Source organism: Panthera uncia, chromosome D2 (assembly GCF_023721935.1).
Source record: "Panthera uncia isolate 11264 chromosome D2, Puncia_PCG_1.0, whole genome shotgun sequence".
Taxonomy (NCBI): Eukaryota; Metazoa; Chordata; class Mammalia; order Carnivora; family Felidae; genus Panthera; species Panthera uncia.
Genome location: NC_064818.1, coordinates 37,315,350 through 37,335,900, shown reverse-complemented (window position 1 = coordinate 37,335,900; position 20,551 = coordinate 37,315,350). Strand labels below are relative to the sequence as shown.

At 47.6% G+C, this 20,551-nt stretch overlaps 1 protein-coding gene across 2 annotated transcripts in view; it reads right to left on the bottom strand.

The window, feature by feature from the left end:
* RPS24 (ribosomal protein S24) overlaps window positions 1–20,551 on the bottom strand; it is a 1,165,472-nt gene that overhangs the window by 481,263 nt on the left and 663,658 nt on the right. The gene's annotated exons all lie outside the window — the stretch shown is intronic.

Genomic DNA, 20,551 nt, shown 5'->3' with positions numbered 1-20,551 from the left:
ATCTCCTGGAACCCGCTCTGAGCCTCTCCAGATCCTCTCAGGATGCCCGAATTTGGGAACAGAAGAAGGCTGCGGCGGGGGATCCCTGACCTGTCTCTTGCTCTCCAGCCAAAAAAGCTTTTAGGGAGAGCTCCTCCCCACTCACAGCCTTGTCTGAGCTCCGCAGCCTCCCTGACAAGAAAGTGAGCTCCAGAGGGAATAGGGCTGAGCCTGGGACTCAGGCTCTCATGTTCTCGGCTGTGATGGCAGCCAGCAAGGGCGGGACAGGGCCTCTCTCGTGGTCTTGGGAAGACATATTCCAGATCTGCTAGGGCTTGGTGGTAACGAGGCAAGGGGACGCAGGCTCTCTCCTGCCTTCCGAGCTGTTTGGGTAAATGACAGAGACCCCCGGATGTTCGGATGTCCAGAAGGCAGGGGAAAACCAGCCTACTGAGCCAGGGCTTACCTGCAGGCTGACGGTCCAACTCTATCCCAGCATCACCATCTCTGGAACCCACCTGCCTCCTGCCTCAGCACAGAGGTGACACTTGCCTCTTCCCTTGATGCCTTAAGGCAGGCTGGGATTTTCCAGAGAAGTTTCAGTGAAAAAGCAAATTAATGTTTCCTGGCAAGTGCTAGATCTTTAGGTTCTTTTGGGCAAGTGACCAACGAAGGCCCCCCCCACCCCGCCCCTCCACTGCATTTAAATATCTGCTGAATGAATGAACTGGTGCATGAAGGACTGCGCCTGGGGCAGATGGAGACCATACCCCCACTCACCCCTCGTTCCCGATCATGCCCACACTCTGGTCAAGCCCGCAGAGCAAGTCTGTGCATGGTAGGGTGTGGGCCCCCACCACAGCTCTGTGGCTCTCCCTGCTCACACGCGGGGACTGTTGAGGGCTGGTCCCCCCCGCTGCCATCACATTGCAAACCCTGCAATTCACAGGGAATCTCTCCTTCAGCATCACTCCTGACAGCTTACAAGTCCAACTATTAAACATTGATCACTCAAAATTTAACATACCGTCTTCCCTTTGATATCCTCAACTGCTCTCTGCATAAGACAACAAGCCGCTTTCTGCAGCTCAGCATGAGAGAGGACTTCAAAGGTGCCTTTCCCACTCACTGGCTCCCAGCAGCTCTGGTATTCAGCAGGCAAAGCTGCCAAGTGGAACAGGTAGGCTATCTCCCACCAGCCGCACTTTTGGGGCTCAGAGTAGTGGGGGGACCTCCTGGATTCGGGTCCCGGATTCAGTCTCAGGGGTGATTCGGGGGGGGCAGAGTTTGGATTCAGGGGCATAACAATGAAGCCCCTTGACACGGTTAACCAAGGCTGGCGGTGGGCGTGGCCGGCCCCTAGCAGGTAAGCAGATGGCCGCACCGCCTTCCCCTCTGAAGAGAAGCTCGGTTAAGCCACACAGTGCAAGCATGTTTGTAGGAAAGATGCTTCCGTGGCTTCATTAAACGTGTGATTTTGAACTCTTGAGAAGGTGGCCACTTGCCGAGGCACAGCTAACGGGCCGATCACAAGTTATGACCACCCTTTCACTCACCCAGGCTCCCGGGGTAGGGGGTGGGGGCTGCATTTTGTTAAAACTGTAGTAATTAGTGATCATTGGTAGCACACTACATCCACCGGGCGTTGGGCAAAGTGATTGACCTGTGTTATTCGCATGATCCCCACCTTGACCTGTAGGCTGGGTTCTCTCACTGGGCCCTATTGACAGGGGAGAATCTCGCAGGTACAGAGGGCACACGTCAGAGGGAGGAAATGGCAGAAGTGGAACTTAAAATGAAGTCAGTCTGACACTAAGGTCCAAGCTCTTGCCTCCGTCCACCAGTCGTACTGACCTTGTGTAAAGACGTCTGTGACCTTGTGTGAAAGATACTGACCTTGTGTAAATTGCGAACCCGTGATCACCTGACCTTAGTAAACTGCATTCAGATCCTATGAGGGAAATGCGGATGTTTCTCCACAGATGGGATTTATATACTCCCACACGGCTGGAGAACATGGAGCCTGACCCCCTGCAGGCTCCCCAGTTTGCTCCTGGAACCCGCCTGCAGGACCGGGGTCTCGGGACCCTGCAGTTTGCCTCAGCTCACAGCACAGGCGCTCTCCCGTCCCCAGCCCTGGAGAACGGATCATGGCGCTCCTCTCCGCCAAACCCTGATGTGGCCTCAGCCCTTCCTAACACCTGCCTCCAAGCTACTGGGTTTTACACGGAACCCGCTGCCGTCCCTGTGCTGGGGAGTTTTCACGGATGGAAAGGAAGCACACTGCAGTGGAACAGACCCTCACAGTGGGGAGATTTGGAGCCTCTCTCTCCTCCCAGCACACCTGCCACCATATCCCTGGTGAAGCACTGGGCTGGAGAGGCTGGTGCTGGGAGACCGGAGTGGGCAGTGACTGGGCCCCCTTCCCCACCGGGGGCGCTCAGGGAATGCTCCCTTTCGAGAGAGGGCAGAGGGGCAGAACGGGGCCATCCCATTCAGCCTCCGCAGGGCCCATGGCAGCCCAGGATGGGCGGCCAGGACTTCTCCCAGCAGCCTGCTCGACACCTCGGGGAAACTGCTGACTCCCCCGGAAGTTGTAGGGTTGGGCTCCAGAGCTTGATACTTTCAAGTTCTGAGGTGTCACTTGCACTTGTCACGCACAGCAGAGACTTTCTTTCCTGGAGAGGAGCTCTCATGATGAGGGGGTTCAGCCTTGCAGCTTTCAAACCTCTAGCGTGGCGAGCCCAGCAACCCTGATGCAGAGATCTGTTTGGCGGCACCTCTCCTCCCGTGGACATCAGACCGTGTCCTCGATCCCCTCCTCGGAGCCACCCCTGGGCCCTCCCCATGCTCCTTGTTGAACACGCGGTTTGTCATCCTTGCGGGCTTTCTTTACTTTAGAGCCTGGAGAGACATGGTAATGAGATAGGAGAGGAACTGATGTTGAGGTTGGATGAGAACATGAGTCATCTCCCTCCCTTGATTTGGGGTCATTTAATGATCATTTCCCAAACTCAGTGCTTTGTTTAGAAAATGAGGTCAACGCTGTGTAACTCACAGTCTCTAGAAGGGCTGAATGAAACGGCCATTGGTAACGTGCCGGGCGTGGTATACAGTGGGTGCTCAATAATGTCAATGGAAAAGAGAGCAGCTTCTAGATGTGGGGGGGACAGGACCAATAACGGCTGGTGAATAGTGTGTCGGTGAAGGGTCCGGCTGGGGCTGGGGGTAGAGCTCTGTAGGTGTAAAGAGAGGGATCTTTAGGCTTGAGAACCTCCCATGCCTGTTCTGAATTCTCCAGCCCTGAGCTCACTGTTGCCTGTGAACGCCAGCATCCCCAGGGCCGCTGCACCGAGGAAGAATCCGTCACCTTTGTTCCAACAGCCCCGAGAGATAGATCACCTTTAAGTACCCCATCCTGCCACGCAGCCTCTTAACAGAGCCCGAGCAAAGCCATTAGACTGTGGGGTTCAACTCTCGATTTGACCCCAAGAGATGTAACAAATTAACCCATTATCCTCCATTAATGGCCTTGGATGGCTTCATCTGTCATAATGAGCTGCTACTTTGGAGACGTGAGACCTGGAAACAGGACCCTGGTGGGTGTGGCAGGATCCTGTTTCCAAGCCTGCATCCCATGGAATTCTCCAGGAACGTGTGAGGGAGGGAACGTCAGGGCTGACCGTCCCTGGTACGGTGCCAGGTTCTTTATGTCACCGCATTCAATGCCCATGGCCAGCCTGTGAACTAGATAGCATTATGTCCATTTAGCAATGAAGGGACTTTGAAGAAGACATCACTGGCCGGGGTCACATTGTCGGGGCTGAAACCCATTGGTGTTCACTACTGGCAGGTGTTATAAGCAAAACACTTTGCGTGTGATGCTTCATATCACTATCGGGTGTTAGGATCATCCCCGTTGTTGGGATGAGGAAACTGGATCTCAGGTCGCCTAAGGGGCTGGTTCCCAGTCACATGTGCAGTTTGTGATGGAGCTGGGTTTGGAGCCCTGATCTGTCCATTGTCAGAGGTCCAAAGGCTAATCACTGCATTGGGCTTCTTAAAATTAATCCATTTATCCATCATTTATCCAGCAAACTGTATTAGGCACATGTAAGGACAAGGCTCTGCTTTGGAGCCTCAGGGGGCTGGTTACCGCGATGGCCAGGCTGGATTCCCTCCCCTGAGGAGTCTTACCCATGCTTCCACCCTCAGCTGGACCTTCTCTGCCCTCTATCGGGAGGCATTCTGGGTCCCCTGAGTCTCTTGTTTCTGTGTCAGCGTGTCCTCCACTGGTTCCATGCTTGGCCACTCCGTGGGCATTCCCTGTCCTTCAGCAGAATTGATGGCCAGAACTAGGATAGATTGGGCTATGACAGTAAGTGACCTCAAAATCTAGCTGATGGCAAGAAGGCATTTCCTTCTAGTGATATATATGCAAACATGATAGGCGAGGGAGGTCGACTCCTCAAAGCCACCTAGATATTCAGGCTGAAGCCAGCCTGGTCTGGCACCTGCTTCCCCTGCTACTGAGCCCCCCCCCCCCCCATGCAGGGAAGGTGATGGAAACCAGGCACTGACTTTGGAAGTCCTGCCTGGGAGTGACACCTGTCACCTTGGGGCATATCTCATTGGCCAAGGCAAGGCACTTGGCCTGCCTGCATCTAAAGTGGGCTGGGGTGCAATCCCACCATGAGCCTAGGAGGAGAGCTGGAACATTCGTGAGCAGCCCATGACCACCATGACAGATAGCCATAATAAACACAACGACCCCCAAGCAAGGTGGTTCAATTCTTGCTGTGGAAGATTCTGAGCCCAAGAACCTCTGTCTCTTTGTTCAAAAGTCTTGGAGGTGTGTTAGAGACATATTAGCTCCCAAATGAAACTTCCTATTTTGTTGAATCACACTTGACAAATGTTTATTGAAAGCCTTCTATGTGCCAGGCGCTCCTAAGCACGTAGGACACACCAGGGAATCAAACAGGCAGAAATCTGTGTCCTCGGGGAGCTTGCCTAAGAGGGGAACAGACATTGAGCAGGAGAACTGGCAGAGAGCAGAAAATGCAGTGACTTTATCTACATGTGATTCAGTGTGACCAGAAGCATCTGCCATGCCCTCGAGCTCCTCACGTGTATGTCTGCACGTGTGGGAACTTCTCCCCAGACCTTGTGGCTTTAGTCTTTGCCCTTATTTTAGATGGGAACATGGCTGGGTTTCTTTGCATTCAGCAGGAGCCACAGGACATTGGGTTCTCTTACCCCGCCCCCAAGCACCTGTCATCTTCTTTCCACTTCCATTGGTTTGTTTGTTCCCTCACTCACCCACACAGCCATTTTCGGGGCTTGAACTACCTTCCTGCGGGGGGACCGCCCCTCGTCATAGCAGGATATGAAGTTGCACCTGCATCCCACAGTAGATATAATTTATACATAACGATGCAATATTTGACTGCAGGTGCCTTCTTGACATAAGACGTTAGTAGATGACATTATAGGGGACGTTTTATGTGTCAGGCATGGTCCTAGGTACCCACGTACTAGGACTTGTCTGTATTTCCATCTTAGAGAGGCAGCGTCTCAGGCTCACGCAGCCTAGGCGTCCTGCCCAGGTCACGTGGTGCCGGAGCACAGAGGAGGACAAGGGCAGCCCAAGCCTCTTCCAGCCTCTGTTCTTTGTCTCCGGACAGAGCCACCTCCCAGTTTGGGGAGAGAATTAAATACTCACTTGGAGCTAGCAGTGTTCTTTTCTTGATTTGGAGTGTGTGTGTGTGTGTGTGTGTGTGTGTGTGTGTTTCCATATCCCTAAGATTTTCATAGACTTCAGGGTGTCAAGTGGCTAAAAGAGCCCTGCTTACTCATTAAACAGACATCTATCACAAGGGGAGCAGGCACCCTCATCGAGGGCTCCAGGGAGGACTGAGGAAGGTGCCACCTCATGGAGGACAGTTTGGGGACAGTGGTCTCTAGAGTGAAGCACATGTACTTTTGAACCCCACGATTCCACCTCTAGAACAGATCGACCTTCCCATGTACTCCGAGGCATGAGTCCTGGCATGCTCGCTCTAGCACTCTTTACACGATGAGCGTCATTAAGGACCAGAAACCGCCACGTGCTCAATTGGAGGAGCCTGTTTAAATGAAGGATGAGCATGTGCGCACCGGAAGGCCACATACGCGTTCTGATGGGTGACCGTGCGGGGCTCGAGCAGGAAGCAGTAGATGCCCGGGATTTGTGGGTGCACCCTTTTGGATCAAAGCACGTGTGCGCATGTATCACAAATGAATGGCTGTATGGATCTAGGGTATTTCTGGAGCTATTATTATATGTCTAGTACTCCAGTCCATACTCCGTAACTTAACTTATTTTATGCACACAAATACGGCACAGGTTCCCATTTCACAGATGACAAAACCGAGGCATGGTGAGGTTAAGCGACCTACCCAAGGTCACTTAGCTGGTAAATGGTGAAGGGAATATTTTCATCTGGAAAGTCTGGCTCAAGAGCTTGAGCTCTTCCCTGCCATGCAAATAGGCTCCTGAGAAGGGCCTGGACCTTCTCCACCCTCCAATCTCGGAAGGGACCTTCCTCTCTTCCAGCCAGAGCCCTTCACCAGTCCCTACCCACTCTCTCCCGCCTTCATACCTCCCTCTCTGCCAGTCCCTCTACCTCTGCTTATAACGGTGCCAAATTATCCTGTAGTCTAGAAAGCTTTTGAGTGGCAGAGACAATTCTGTGTATTTAAGGAGCCACTTTTTTTTTTCCCCAGGACACCTGATTAGAGCGTATTCCCAGACCCCATGCAGTTGTAGGTCTAATTCTCACCGACGGAAAATGAGCAGAAATGAGATCCCACCTCTGCTGGGAGGTAGTTAAGAGCAAGTAGGCAAGCCTTCACCCAGCACCTTCTCCTGTTCATGCAGTTGGACGCTGAGGTCTCCGAGATGGAATTGCAAGGTGGGTGCAGCGTGGGTCACTGAGTCACTACTTGTAAAAGGACCGTGCAGGACAGCCGCCAGGATTGTCATCAGACTATAAAAGGAACGCAGTGTACCTCTGCTGGGATAAGCCACTGAGATGCGGGGTTCCTCTACTGCATTAGCTAGCATTGGTTATTCTCTCCTTAGAGCCGAAGTCTCATCCCCATCTGCTCTTTTTACTACTAAATTGTTCTAGAAGATACAGACCCCAGAGACACACACATGGGCGCTGCCCATCCTTCATTGTTCGGGGGACTGTCACAACTTTTCTGGGCTCACTTTTCCACAGTGACTTCCAATGGGCCCAGCCACTGGCCTCTCTGCTCGAGGCCCTTCCGATTCTTCTGGACTTTTAGGACTCTGTACCCTGTGCTATTCAGACACTGGCCTCTCCTCAACTTCTCTCTCCTCGGGAGCAAGTTCTCAGTGGCGAATCCCCATCAAGAGGTATGGACTTAGAGTCAGATGGCCCTCGCCCAAATCCTGAACAAGTCACACTACCTTTTATCTAAGCTTTGGTCTGTCCCTCTTCATCGGGGCACCAAGAACTAGGTCTCAGGGCTGCCGCGAAGGAGAATAAGACCTCAAATGATGAGCCCATCACAAGACATGGCAAATGAACATTTTCTTCTTCTCTTTTCTTGTTCTTTCTTTCTTTCTTTCTTTCTTTCTTTCTTTCTTTCTTTCTTTCTTTCTAGCTTTCTGCCATATATATCTATGGAATACATATAAATGGTATGTGTTTTCTTCTGTCTCTTTCTCTTCTACTCTGAAGAACCTTAACTATTCCCATAATTTTATGCATGTCTGTGCAAGAATGTCTGTAGCTTGACATATTTCCCTGGCCCCAGAGCTGTATCTCAAATGGCCCACTATACACACAATTAATTAATCAATATACCCTGCTAATTTATCGAGAACCAAATATGGACAAGACCCTGTGCTTGACAGACAAGATGGCTGCCCAGTGGGGCTTACAGTCTAGGGAGGAAGGTGGATGTTAGGGAAATAATCTCACAACTACATGTAAACTTGGGATTATGACAGGTGTTTTAAAGGGGAGGTACATGACCCCTTTGACATCTGATGAATGATGTTTTGACTTAGTGAGGATGTTTCTTATGCAGATAAAGGTTTAATTGAATTCAGATGGATGATTTGAAGTGAATTAGGTTGAAGTGGGAAGGGGGAGAGGTAACAACATGAACAGACATCTCATGTCACTGGGGGGCGTGGCAGGAAGGAGGTGGTGAGAAGAGAAATGGAAGGGAACATGGTTGTGATCAGGGTGGAGAAGTATAGAAAAGACTGCTCTTTGTCCCCCAAGATATAGTTTCCTCTTCATTTCTCACTAGAGAGCCTTTTATTTCAACTGGGCCCAAGAGAGTCTGGAATAAAGACTACATTTCCCAGCCTCCCTTGCAGCTAGCCATGGGCATGTAGATAAGCTCCAGTCAATGGAATGTACTACATGCACCTTTTGGGAAATGTTCTTAAAGGTAACGTTCTTTGTCTGTTACTCCTTCCCTCTGGGTGAAGCTCAAATATCATGTCCGCAGCCCGAGCTGCCATCGTAGAATCATGTATTAGGGATGGCAGAATGACAAAAGAGAAGTCTGGGTCTCTGACGACCAAGGACCTGCATTTCTTGCCCGGACGACCGTTTGTCTCTTCGTGTTGATGAGAGAAAGACATTTCTGTCATATTCAAGTGACAGCTATTTGGGAGTTTCTACCACTCACAGCTGAGCACCACCCTAACTCATAGAGACAGGCAGGAGCCAGACCATGCAGGACTTTGAAGGCCACTTTAAGGACTTTGCCCTTCTCCTAAGACAGTGGTAAGCAGTAACTGAAGAGGCTGGGAAGCCATGCTTAGTTGCTAGCACGACCCCAAAGCAATTCTGTTTCTATACGTATGCATCCGCTCAAGTCTTTCAACAGGCACGGACTGACTATCTACTACAAGTCAGGCACTGCTATCGGTCCTGGAGGAATTAAAAACAAACATGACACATCCTGCCTTTGAATCAGAGGCAGTCTAATGAGAATTATAGACCTATAAATAATGGTTACTGTTCAATCAACATTTATGGAGTGCTAATGTGGTGTCCAGTAATGGCAGGGGCATGGGCACCTGGCCAGTCAGGACAGGCACTGACATGACCAACAGCATGGCCTCCTTACTCTATCAAAGTTGAGTGTGCCCAGCTGGGCACCTGACAGACACGGCATTGGACCATGGGAACTGCAACAACCAAGGAGATAATGATGTATTTTTTAGGAGTTCACAATCTTCTACTCTACAGGGAAAGAAAGGGCCATGAAAATTCTAGAAATGAAGTTCCATGGATCCTGTGATAGGTGTAGAAGAGTGAAGTGAGAGGTAGAATGGTCACTGGTAAGGGAGGGCTCAAGGGAGTCTGCCCAGAAGAGCTAACTCTTGAGCTACCCAAGTACCCCTGTTGCAAAGGATGATAGTAGTTACAACATAGCAAGGTTTGGGGCATTAGGAGCATGAGGAAAATGGCCTGAGAGCACCGAGGATGACATAACTCATTTGGTCCATGTGTGTATGTGTGTGTGTGTGTGTGTGTGTGTGTGTGTGTGCAGGTACACGTGTGTGCATGTATGTGCCCAAATGCACAAGTACATATGTTTACAAAGGTGAGGAGGAATTAAGAGGAGTCTTCACAGAGGAAGTGGATATGGAGCAGAGTTTTGAAGGAAAACTAAGAGCTCCACCCCCACCAAGTTGGACAAGGCAGAGCAGAGTTTTAAGACAACAGAGACTGCATCTAAAAGGCCATAGAACATGAAAAAGCATAGAGAATTGGAGGGGCTTCCAAGAAGTTTGAGGTGGTGAGTCCGAGGGCCAAGGTGAGACATGGCTTGAGGTGAGCTTCGACAGGAAAGGAGGCCATGTTGTGAATATTCCAGTTTTCAGACCCAGAGCTCTCAGCTGTGTTTTGTTGGTAAGGAAGAGCCGGGGAGAACTTTCCACAGAAGAGAAACATGGTCAGCTCTATGCTCAAGAAGAAAAATTAATGGGAACAAATTCCTAAAGTGTCCTTCTGAAAAGGCTGGGTTAAAAAAATGATGGTGCATCATTCAGTAGAACTTCAAGTAGAGATTAAGAACAACGAGGTGTGCTCATATGATACCATTTCCAAGATAAATCATTGAGGGTACAACAATCGAGGTGCTGCATGGCGTTTGTAGCATGGTTCTATCTGTCCAGAAGATGTGTGTGAACGTGCATGCGTGGAGGGGTCTGTCTATCTAGGCTTTATGTAAGGAAAGCAATCCTGTTAAGATACACACAAAATTTCTTAACAGCGTTGCTTCTGTGGAGGGGAATTTAAGGGGAGTTGTAAGGGAGACTTTTCACTGTAAACCTTTTGTACTGATTGAATATTTTTTACCTAGTGCATGCATGATTTTTCCAAGATATTAAATAAATATGTATTAAAAAATTTATTCCCCCTGAAATGTGAGTGATGGATTGAAAAGAGGAGAGACTTGGGACAGAGCGAGCCCTCCCCCATCTCCATTTTCCTGATTAATGGCCACACCATCCGTCCAGTTATTCAGTCTCAGACCTTGAAGGCCTCTTCAGCTCCTCCCAAGTGTAATCACTTATCAAGTCCTGCCTGTTCTACCCCAGAAATCTCTCTCCCCTCAGCCCCAGAATAGACAGAGAGATCGATGGGACAGAACTGCAAGCCCAGAGACAGACTGGAGTATGTATAAATATTTAGTATGTGATAACGGTGACATTTCAAATCCTTGTGGAAAGGATGGATTATTCAATAAATGATGTTGGAAAAAAATTAACTCTGATCCTCAGCTCCGTGATAAACTAAAATAAATTTCTGGTGAATTAAAGATATGTATATAAAAATAAAGTCACAAAGGCACTAGAAGAAAATGTAGGTAAGTCTTTTTAGAAGCTGGGACCAGAGAGAGTCTTTCTAAGGAAGATGTTGAAAGAAGATGGTACAGAGACTAGTCTGGTAGGTCAGACTATGTAAGTTTCCTCCTGTTATATGCTAACAACATACTAAAAAAATCAGAAGCAAATGTAAAACTGGAAAAATACTCCACAACCACAGCATATTAAGTGTTAAGAAGCTTAATTTATGAAGAAAGCTTGCAAAACAATGAGAAAAAGACGAACACTCTAACAGGCAAACGTGGTAAGTAATTAACAGAAGAGAAAGCCAAATGGTCAGTAAACATATGAAAGACTGTTTGATGTTGTTGTTTAAAAAAAAAATGATGCACATTAAAACAGCAGTAAAATGCCACATTTCACCAAATACTTTTAATTAAAAGATAATTCCCTATAGTTGTCAGGGTTCTGGAAAACAGTCTTGCACACTGCGGAACAGAGCATAAATCGGGTCAAAGACCATGATGCAATCTACAAGTATATATCAATGTCCTCAAAAATGGACATATTGTTGACTCACTGACCTCACTGGAAGCGACCGTATGTAAATATGTGTCCTGAGGACATAATTCAGAATACGACAATGGTGTTTATCACAGTGCACAGATAACTTCAGGAATTTGGGAAACAAAACCCCCAAATCACCTTAACCCTGAAACTCTTAAAGAAAGATGATGAAATAAATCAAAGAATGTGTAAACAACATAATGTGACCAGTAAGAGTATGTTGGTTGAACATTACATCTGTACTCAAGATGTTGATGATGTAGCAAAGTTGAACGATTTTTTATAAAAGACAGTGTGTCCAGCATAATCCCTGTTATTTTTATACAAACATCATGCACAGATGAAAAGGTATAGATGAAGTTTAACACTTCCAATAGTACCTGCTTCTGGGTGGAAAAATTATGCGTGATTCTTTTCTTTTTTTTTTTTTTTAATGTTTGTTTATTTTTGAGAGGGACCGAGAGTTGAAGTGGGGGACGGGAGAGAGAGAGGGAAACACAGAATCCGAAGCAGACTCTAGGCTCCGAGCTGTCAGCACAGAGCCTGATGCGGGGCTTGAACTCATGAACTGCGAGATCATGACCTGAGATGAAGTCAGAGGTTTAACCAACTGAGCCACCCAGGCACCCTGATGATTCTTTTCTTGGAAAACCACTTTACTTAAAATTTTAAAAAATCTATATCTATTACTGACAAAACAATGAAAAGAACTTAAAATATACCTGCTCTTTGTCCCAGAAAGTATAGAAATTCATTACAAAGTCATCATTAGGGACATGAGAACGGATGATGGGACAAAGGTATTCACCAGGGCATTACAAATAATGATGAAAATTGGAAACAATCTGAATGTCTGAAACCAGGGAATATTTAAGTAAGTGCTGGTTGGATGCAATGGAATGCTATGTATTCACAAAAATTGAGTTACAGAATATTTATTAAACCAGAAACAAAATTCATAAAAATAAGTGAAAGCAAACCAGGCTAAGCTATACACAAAATGATACATCCCTGTTTGAAAGAAGCAGAACATATTAGGAAATTTTATGCTAAAACAGTAGTAAGGTTATTTCTGGGAGGCTGAGTTTCAGGTAAGGTCTTTTGTTTGACATTCTTACATGGTGTTAAGCATTTTGTTATTCAATTTCACACGTATATATGTTTTATTTTTTAAATTTGGGGAATTGTTAAAACAGCATAGATAAAATTCAAATGACAAAACTAGGGTAGTATTATAACATATGTGATTTCCATTGTGTTTTAATATACTTAATCTACAAACAGCTCTGAAAGGCAAAGGGGAAAATATGAACATCTCAATAAAAAAATTCGTACGGAGGGGTGCCTGGGTGGCTCAGTCGGCTAAGCATCCGACTTTGGCTCAGGTCATGATCTCATGGTTGGGGAGTTCGAGCCCCGCGTCGGCCTCTATGCTGACAGCTCAGAGCCTGGGGGCCACTTCAGATTCTGTGTTTCAGTCTCTCTCTGCCCCTCCCCCACTTGTGCTCTGTTTCTCTCTGTGTCTCAAAAATAAATACATCTAAAAAAAAAGATTTGCATGGAAAATATAAAGACAATATAAAAAGAGGAATGTAAAGGGAATGCAACTCAAACAGAGATGGGAATTTCTGCTCTTCAAAGTGGAATTCATTCCTCAAACAGTGATCATACTCAGTGTGGCTATTGGGTGGTGAAATTGCCCATCTCATACAAGGATGCTCGCCACGTAAATTGTTCGACTATCTGGAGAGCAGTTTGGCAGATACATTGAGAACCTTGAAAGTATTATTTCTTTGTGACCCAGGAGTTCAATTTCCGGGAACATATCCTGAGGAAGCAATCATGAATATGCAAAAAAAAAAAATTGTAGACAGTCTTGCTCTTTGCAGTCTTCCTTACAATGATGAAAACTTGGACACAACCCAAAACAGTCAACAATGAAGGGTTGGCTTGATTGCCAGTCACACCACAGGCCTACATTTCAATGTGTGCAATTTCGAAATCCACAAAGCTCTTTGAGCTGACAGGTTTGTGTAAGTTTGCTTCAAGTTCATTGGTGACAGAAATCTGACCTGGACTGAATAGAAGGAGAATTTTTGTTTGTTACAGACACTATTTATCTCAGTGGGATTGTTCAAATGTTTTCAGACTCACATAGTGCATCTGGTTCCAGGCTGCTGTTGACGTTCAACGGTAGGTGCTTCATAATGTATCATTTTTGCCTGGTCTTAACTTTCTCAAGTCCAAATAATAATGTTTTCTGAAACATCTGGTCTCAAGGATTCCAGACATTATCCATATGATATAATTCTGCGACATCACTTAAGCTCATGCTCCCATGGAACATGGTTGGATATTTTGCTTAATCACGCTTTTTTCTTATCGTGAAAACCAAAAAGTAAAACCCAATGGAATATAAAATTATGCATATTATAATATGATTTGTTTTTCTAAAAAGTGAATGTCTACAGATTCTTTTAATACACTAAAGAGATTTGAAGGGATATATCAAAAATTTTAGCTAGTGCTTATCTCTAGATGGTGAAATTATGGGCAATTTTAATTTTCTCCTATACATTTTTATGTTCTCCAAATTCTCTATAATGAATCTATATTATCTCTAACAAATAAATGTATTTTAAAAATCTAAACTAAATCTGGATGATTTTATATTACCTAAAAACTGAAGTACAAACTCTTTAAAATAAAATATCAAAGACACAGAGCCAGGATTCAGACGTAGTTCTTCTGAATCGGACTCCTCTGTTCTTTCCCCTCTACTGTGCTACATCTATACTCCTCTTTTTTTTTTTTTTTTTCAGGGCGGGGAGGGGCAGAGGGAGAAGAAGAGAGAGAATCTTAAGCAGACTCCATGCCCGGCACTCCTGATGCTGGACTTGAACTCATGAACCGTGAGATCATGATCTGAGCTGAAATCAAGAATCAGATGCTCAACCCACTGAGCTACCCCAGGTGCCTCTACATCAGTCTTTATTAAAGAAGGTCCAGTAGAACTTTAATAAACTGCGTGCAAACAGATTTCTGTGGACAAACACATATTGAAAAATGCAATATACAGGACTTTACTAAAGAACGTCTGGGGGCCTTCTAGAGTCTAAGATGTAATATGTTTCCACCAGAGGGTTTGGTATGCTGAATTCCTCCAATATACTTGGCCACATGTCTTTTCTATTTTATGTTATTTGTATTTTAGTTTTATGCTATCTTGTGGAAAATCTTCTAGAACATCTTGAGAATGTGCTTCCCATAAAACACTTTGGAAATGCTAATCTAATGGAAAACTTTATCCTTAGACTCAGGAAAAATATACAAGAACTGTCTCCAGAGAGGTGACAGTGTCCTGGGGGAATGCTGAGCCTTCCTAGTTATCAACTGTTCCCTTTTAAGAATGATCTTCACAGATATGCGACCAGCCTTGCTTCTTGAACAGAGATTTTCATCCATCTGGGCATCCATCTTGACCTGAGGTGATGTGCAGAGAGCAATGGCCTGTTGCATGGATACCGATGGGAGTCCAGAGAGGTGAGAAACCTAAGCTCTCAGACATAATTCTCTGAGTCTTCTCTTAGGGACCTTAGAACTTCTCACCCTCTGTGAAGGGACTTGGCAGATGGGGAGATGGGGAGTTTTGTGAAGTAAGCCCTAGCCTGGGAGGCAGCAGCAAAGCCGAAAGAGGACTTATTTATGTGAACATTCAGTGTAACCTCTCTCTGCTTGCTTCTTCTCTCTGTGTCTCAATCACTTCATGTAAAATGAAGGGGTTGGTTAGGGCAGAAGAGCAACCTTGTTTCATCTTACTTGCCAACCTTCATCAATCAGTAGATGCTTCCTAGAGTCTCAAGTCTGCATCCCAGCTCAGTGAGAAAGAATGCTGTGATCGATTACTAATGTCTGCCCTGGGCAAAGAAGGGAAGAGTGGCATCACTTCTGCCCTTTCTTTGCCATCTCAGAATTTAGAAATATCTAAGTACTCTTGAAGACCTGGGGTGCTTTAGGATGGACACAACTCCCAAATCTAGCTCTTGGTTCATAAATGCTGGTAGTCTTTTGCCTCACTTCCTCTTTTTTTTTTCTTTATTCCTTTTCATCCATGACAATTCCAGACTCTTGGCTCTTGGTTTCTGCAATCGCAAAGTAATGGTTTTCTATGGCAATCTTCTTATACTCCCTTTCTTTCACCCTGTTGCCAAAGAGGAATCTGTTTTTACTAAAAGAGAAAAAAGAAAAAAAAATACATATGTAAAAATCACACATCCTCACCATGTGCAAAAATCATGTGTTTGGCAGCAAGAACATCTTTCTGAGGCCAAATGGCATTTTTCTTTTCTTGCAAAACGAGCAAAAAAAAAAAAACAAAAAACCAAAAAACCTTACTTTCCCAGCAGCTGGCATTGAATTATTGGCCCTTGTCGGTTGCTTCCTCTAAGGAGCCTCTTGTCCTAGAAATCCATGATGTGGGGAGACCAACAAGTCCTGGGGAATCTGGTTGCAACTGCCTCTCCTGCTTTGCAAAGGGACTGAAGCACACAAGACCATGTCTGGCAGAATCATCATCATGAGTATGAGAGGGAGAGTGGGACGGAAGACAGATAGATAGATAGATAAGAGTGTCTGTAACAGCTTCAACCCTTCCCAGCCATATCATCTTGGACAGCATTCTTAACTTCTCTGAGCCTCGGACTCCTCAAAAAAAAAAAACAAAAAAAGGTACCCTAGTCCCCATATCCCTGGATTCAATGGGTCACCATATGTGAGGATATCCCAGAGAACAAAACAAATAAAAGTCCCTGCCCCCGGGGAGCTGATATTTTGATAGGGAGGGGCAGGCTAAGAGGAGATGGTAGGGAGATATGGATACTGAACTGTCAGTTACATATTAATATCAAATGGCGCTAAATACTCCGACAGAAACTCCATCTGGGCAGGGGAATATGAAATGACAGGGTTGGGATGCCATTTCAGGTAAGATGCCCCGAGAAGGAGCCACTAAGATCCATCTGGGCAGAACAAGAATTGGTGAGATGCCACATGTCTACCTGGCCTCTTCCTGGGGGATTAGGGCTCCAGGCAAAGGGAACACCACCAGAAAAGTCCTTAGGCAGAAATGTGCCTAGTGTGTCGGTAACAGCGAGGAAGCCCCTGTGTCTGGGACGGAGTGGGCGAGGCAGAGAGGAGCAGGAGGTGAAAACAGAAAGGTGTGAGATGGTGAGGCAGACCAGGGAGGGACAAGCCAGGTAGGGCTTTGTTAGGGTTTAGGCTTTTCTCTGAACAGCATAGGGAGGTACGGAAGCTTGTTACACCAAAGAGAGACGTGATCTTGTTTACATTTTAACAGGGACACTTGCTGCTGTGTTGAGTAAAGACAGGCAGTGTGGGAGGCAAGGGTGGAAGCGGGAGACCCCTTAGGAAGAGGTTGCTCTGCTCCAGGGGCGTGATGGTGGCTTGGACCAGGAAGGAGCAGAGTGGCTGGTGGGAAGGAGAGGCGTCTGGGAATATTTTGAAAGCCCAGCTGACCAGATTGCCGTGGGACATGGCAGAACAACGTGCGTGAGAAAAGCCTCAGCCCATAGGAAGAATGTGGGGTGAGGTGGCTCACCCAACGGCATCTTCATTCACCCAAGCATTTCACCAGGTTCCCTTGCCAAGCACAGTGGGAACGGGAAGGAGACGGCAGGGTAAGGTGCTGGTGCTTCAGGAAAGCACGACAGAGAGAAGGGAATTGTGCTTCCCAAACTGAAACAAATAAAGTCTTACCGAGGATCACCTTGCAGGAGTCTAGATGGTGGAGGGAATTCTAGAGCTCGCATTAGAGCCGCTTTAGGGAGAACATCTGAGTTGGAACTAAGCGGTGGAACCGGATCCTTAAGAAGTTTGTAGAGGGGGTTCCCTGGTGGGGGGCTCAGTCGGTTACGCGGCTGAGTCTTGATTTCCACTCAGGTCATGATCTCATAGTTCGTGGGATCGAGTCCTGCATCGGGCTCTGCACTGACAGCTCAGTGGAGCCGGCTTGGGGTTCTCTCCCTCTCCCTCTCACTGCCCTCCCCTACTCTCTCTGTGTCTCAAAATAAATACATAAACATAAAAAAAAAGAAGTTTGTAGGGAACGAACTGCTGTACGCGTCCTCATGACAGGCTGAGCGTGGCGCCATGGGCAGTAAGTGGCTCGCACTGCGTCCCACCGTCCTCACAGTCTGTGGCCCTGGGGTCCCCACGTGGTGAGCAGCGGTGTGCTCCCCCAGCTGAACTTGGCTGGTGCTGAAGACGGTCCTGAGGAGGAGCCGTGGGGCAGAGGACATGAGGAGGCTCTGGCCCAGGACTGGCAGGTCCACAGGGGGCAGATGTGTGATGGAGTCCTTGTCGTGAGGGTGCCTGAGCACTGATGCAGCCAACGCATCAGAGGGGCTGGGTGGTGGGGGAGGGTCGAACAGAAGCAGCTTTCCCAGGCTGAACAAAGCGGTGTGGGCAGGTACACAGACACTGTTTCAAATATTTTCTTTTTTTTTTTTTTCATTTTTTTAAATATTTATTTTTGAGAGAGACAGAGAGACACAGAGCGTGAACAGGGGAGAGGCAGAGAGAGAGGGCGACATGGAATCCGAAGCAGGCTCTAGGCTCTGAGCTGTCAGCACAGACCCCGACGCCGGGCTCGAACTCACAAATTGCGAGATCATGACCTGAGCCGAAGTCGGTCGCGTCACCTACTGAGCCACCCAGACGCCCCTGTTACATATTTTTAAAAATTTTGTTATTTTCATAATTATTTTTTTACCTTCATACTTATTTTAATGTTTTAGAAAAAGACACATTTCTCTTTGATGATGGTGATACGAAATGCATTTGAAACGCATTTCTGGAAGCTTAAAATGACATTCACTTGATGGAAACGAATCAGGCGGCAACAGCCAGGAGGTAAAGGCTAGAGGCTGGGTACAGCAAGCCCCGGGGGCCGTACAGGATGACTGAGGTTTGGGAGACGGTACGCTCGAGGGCTCCGGTGTCCACTGTGTGGTCATGAGAGGAAGTTATTCATGCTGGACACTGGAGAAACTGCCAGCGTTGGCAAGGTCCTGGATGGCGTCTGTTGTCACAGCTGAAAATTCCCTGGGCATGGGGGATCGTACATGTCAAAGGACACTTTTTTTTTTCTCCTTCTCAGACGTTTCTGTCTCTTGGAAGAGTAGGAACATAGGGCACGGGATGAGGGAGACAAAGCTGGGGACCTTCTGTTTGCATGAGAACCCAGAGGCCACCCTGTAGTCATCCATTTTTGACTTGCTCTCAAGGCTTCCTTTCTCCCCAGGCCTGGGAAGAGGTGGCTTTGCTCACCCCTTCCCCAGCCCCTGGCCACCCATCTCCATGGGACGTCTTCCTGCCCATAGAACTTGTAAAACACAGACCTTTAAAATTTTTTTTAACGTTTATTGGTTTTTGAGATGGAGAGACAGAGCATGAACAGGGGAGAGTCAGAGAGAGGGAGACACAGAATCTGAAACAAGCTCCAGGCTCTGAGCTGTCAGCACAGAGCCCGACACGGGGCTCGAACTCACAGACCGCGAAATCATGACCTGAGCTGAAGTAGGCCACTTAACCAACTGAGCCACCCAGCCGCCCCAAACACAGACTTTTAGAAAGCAGTTAAATAGGGGGCCAGTTCCCCACTATTGGGGCATTCTTGTTGGAAGAAGAACTCCTAGGGGCGGGGACCATGTGGGGAGGGAGAAAGAAAAGAAACAGGTCTCCAGAGTCAGGGTGACTGGGTTGGAAGCCTTAACTGTAACATTGTTAACATGCGTGTCCTTTCTCTGTAATTTTGAGCTTCGGTTTCTTGATCTGTAAAATGGGCCGGACAATGCTTGCCTCGCAGGGCTGTAGTGAAGCATGAAGAGGGTCAGGCATGAAAACCCAGCACCAGAGTTCAGGGTGCTCGATGCAGTCACAGCCTCCTGTGTTGGGCACCCCTCCCCCCACACCAGGCTGGGGAGCCAGTGCTACTTGCTGGAGGGAACATCTCTCCTCTTCTCCAGGACATGCTGTGTGTCCCGTTGTCCGGGGACATCTGTGCGTGTCTCCCATCAGCTGTGTGGCATCAGCCCGGTCTCCTTCCCTCTCAGGGCCTTAATGTTCTCCCCGAGCAAGGGACGGGTGTCCTCACGGGCTCCCATGGTGCCAAGGTACAGAGGGTGGCCCAAGCAGGTAGTCTGGCTCAGGACAGAGGCTCTCGCCCTTTCTCAAGGCCTCCTTGGCCCAGGTGACCTGCCCGGTGGATCGCACTCTGGCAACGGGGTAACCTGGGTCAGTAGGTCAGAAGTTAATCATTTCCTCAAAACACAAGCAAACACACTCCATTTCCGCATTCACCAGTTGCCTACACCGGGATAATAAAATCACGCATCCAAGACAAAGCTCAGGGGCACGTTTCCTGATCTGGATTGACCCCAATTACCCGGGTGACCTTGGGCAGTCGCTTTGTCCACCGTGGCCTCGGCTGGCTCATCTGTAAAATGTGAGTTTGGGATTTAAGGGTAGTTATACAAAAGGCATTGCTCCCGGATGGATTCAAAGGCTGGAAAAGCAGTGTGGGACCGGGCTACCTCCTCTCTGCTTCTCCCCTTCGGGCACAGTCTTCATACTCGTTTTCCTCAGAACTCCCACACTTGGGGCTTTCTAGCTCTTTGGCTTTGCAGGGACTTCTTGTTCTGCCCTCCAGCTTGGATCCTTGAAATCCAAACGATCCCAGATTCTCCCCAGGCCCGCCACCCCCCTCTCGGGAAGAGCATCCTCTATGCTCTGTCTCACTCACCTGGCCCCTCTGTCCTCTGCCTGTAGGTAATAGGGAAAGTCTACCCAGTGCGCAACACAGATAATCAAAGGACACAGAGCCGGGGTGGGGCTGACAGCCCTCGGCTTCTATCAGATCGTGCACTTCCTTAGCGCGTCTTCCCGCGTCTTCCCCAGCACGTGGTGCCAGGTGCGGACCGAGAAGGGCGCACAGATTGCTTGCCAGGCTGCGTGCTGCTGAGGTCCATGCTGAGCTGGGTGTCCTGGGAAGGTTTTTGTCTAGTGGGTGTGTAGACACATGGGAACCCGATTCCAGAAATAACAGGACACGGC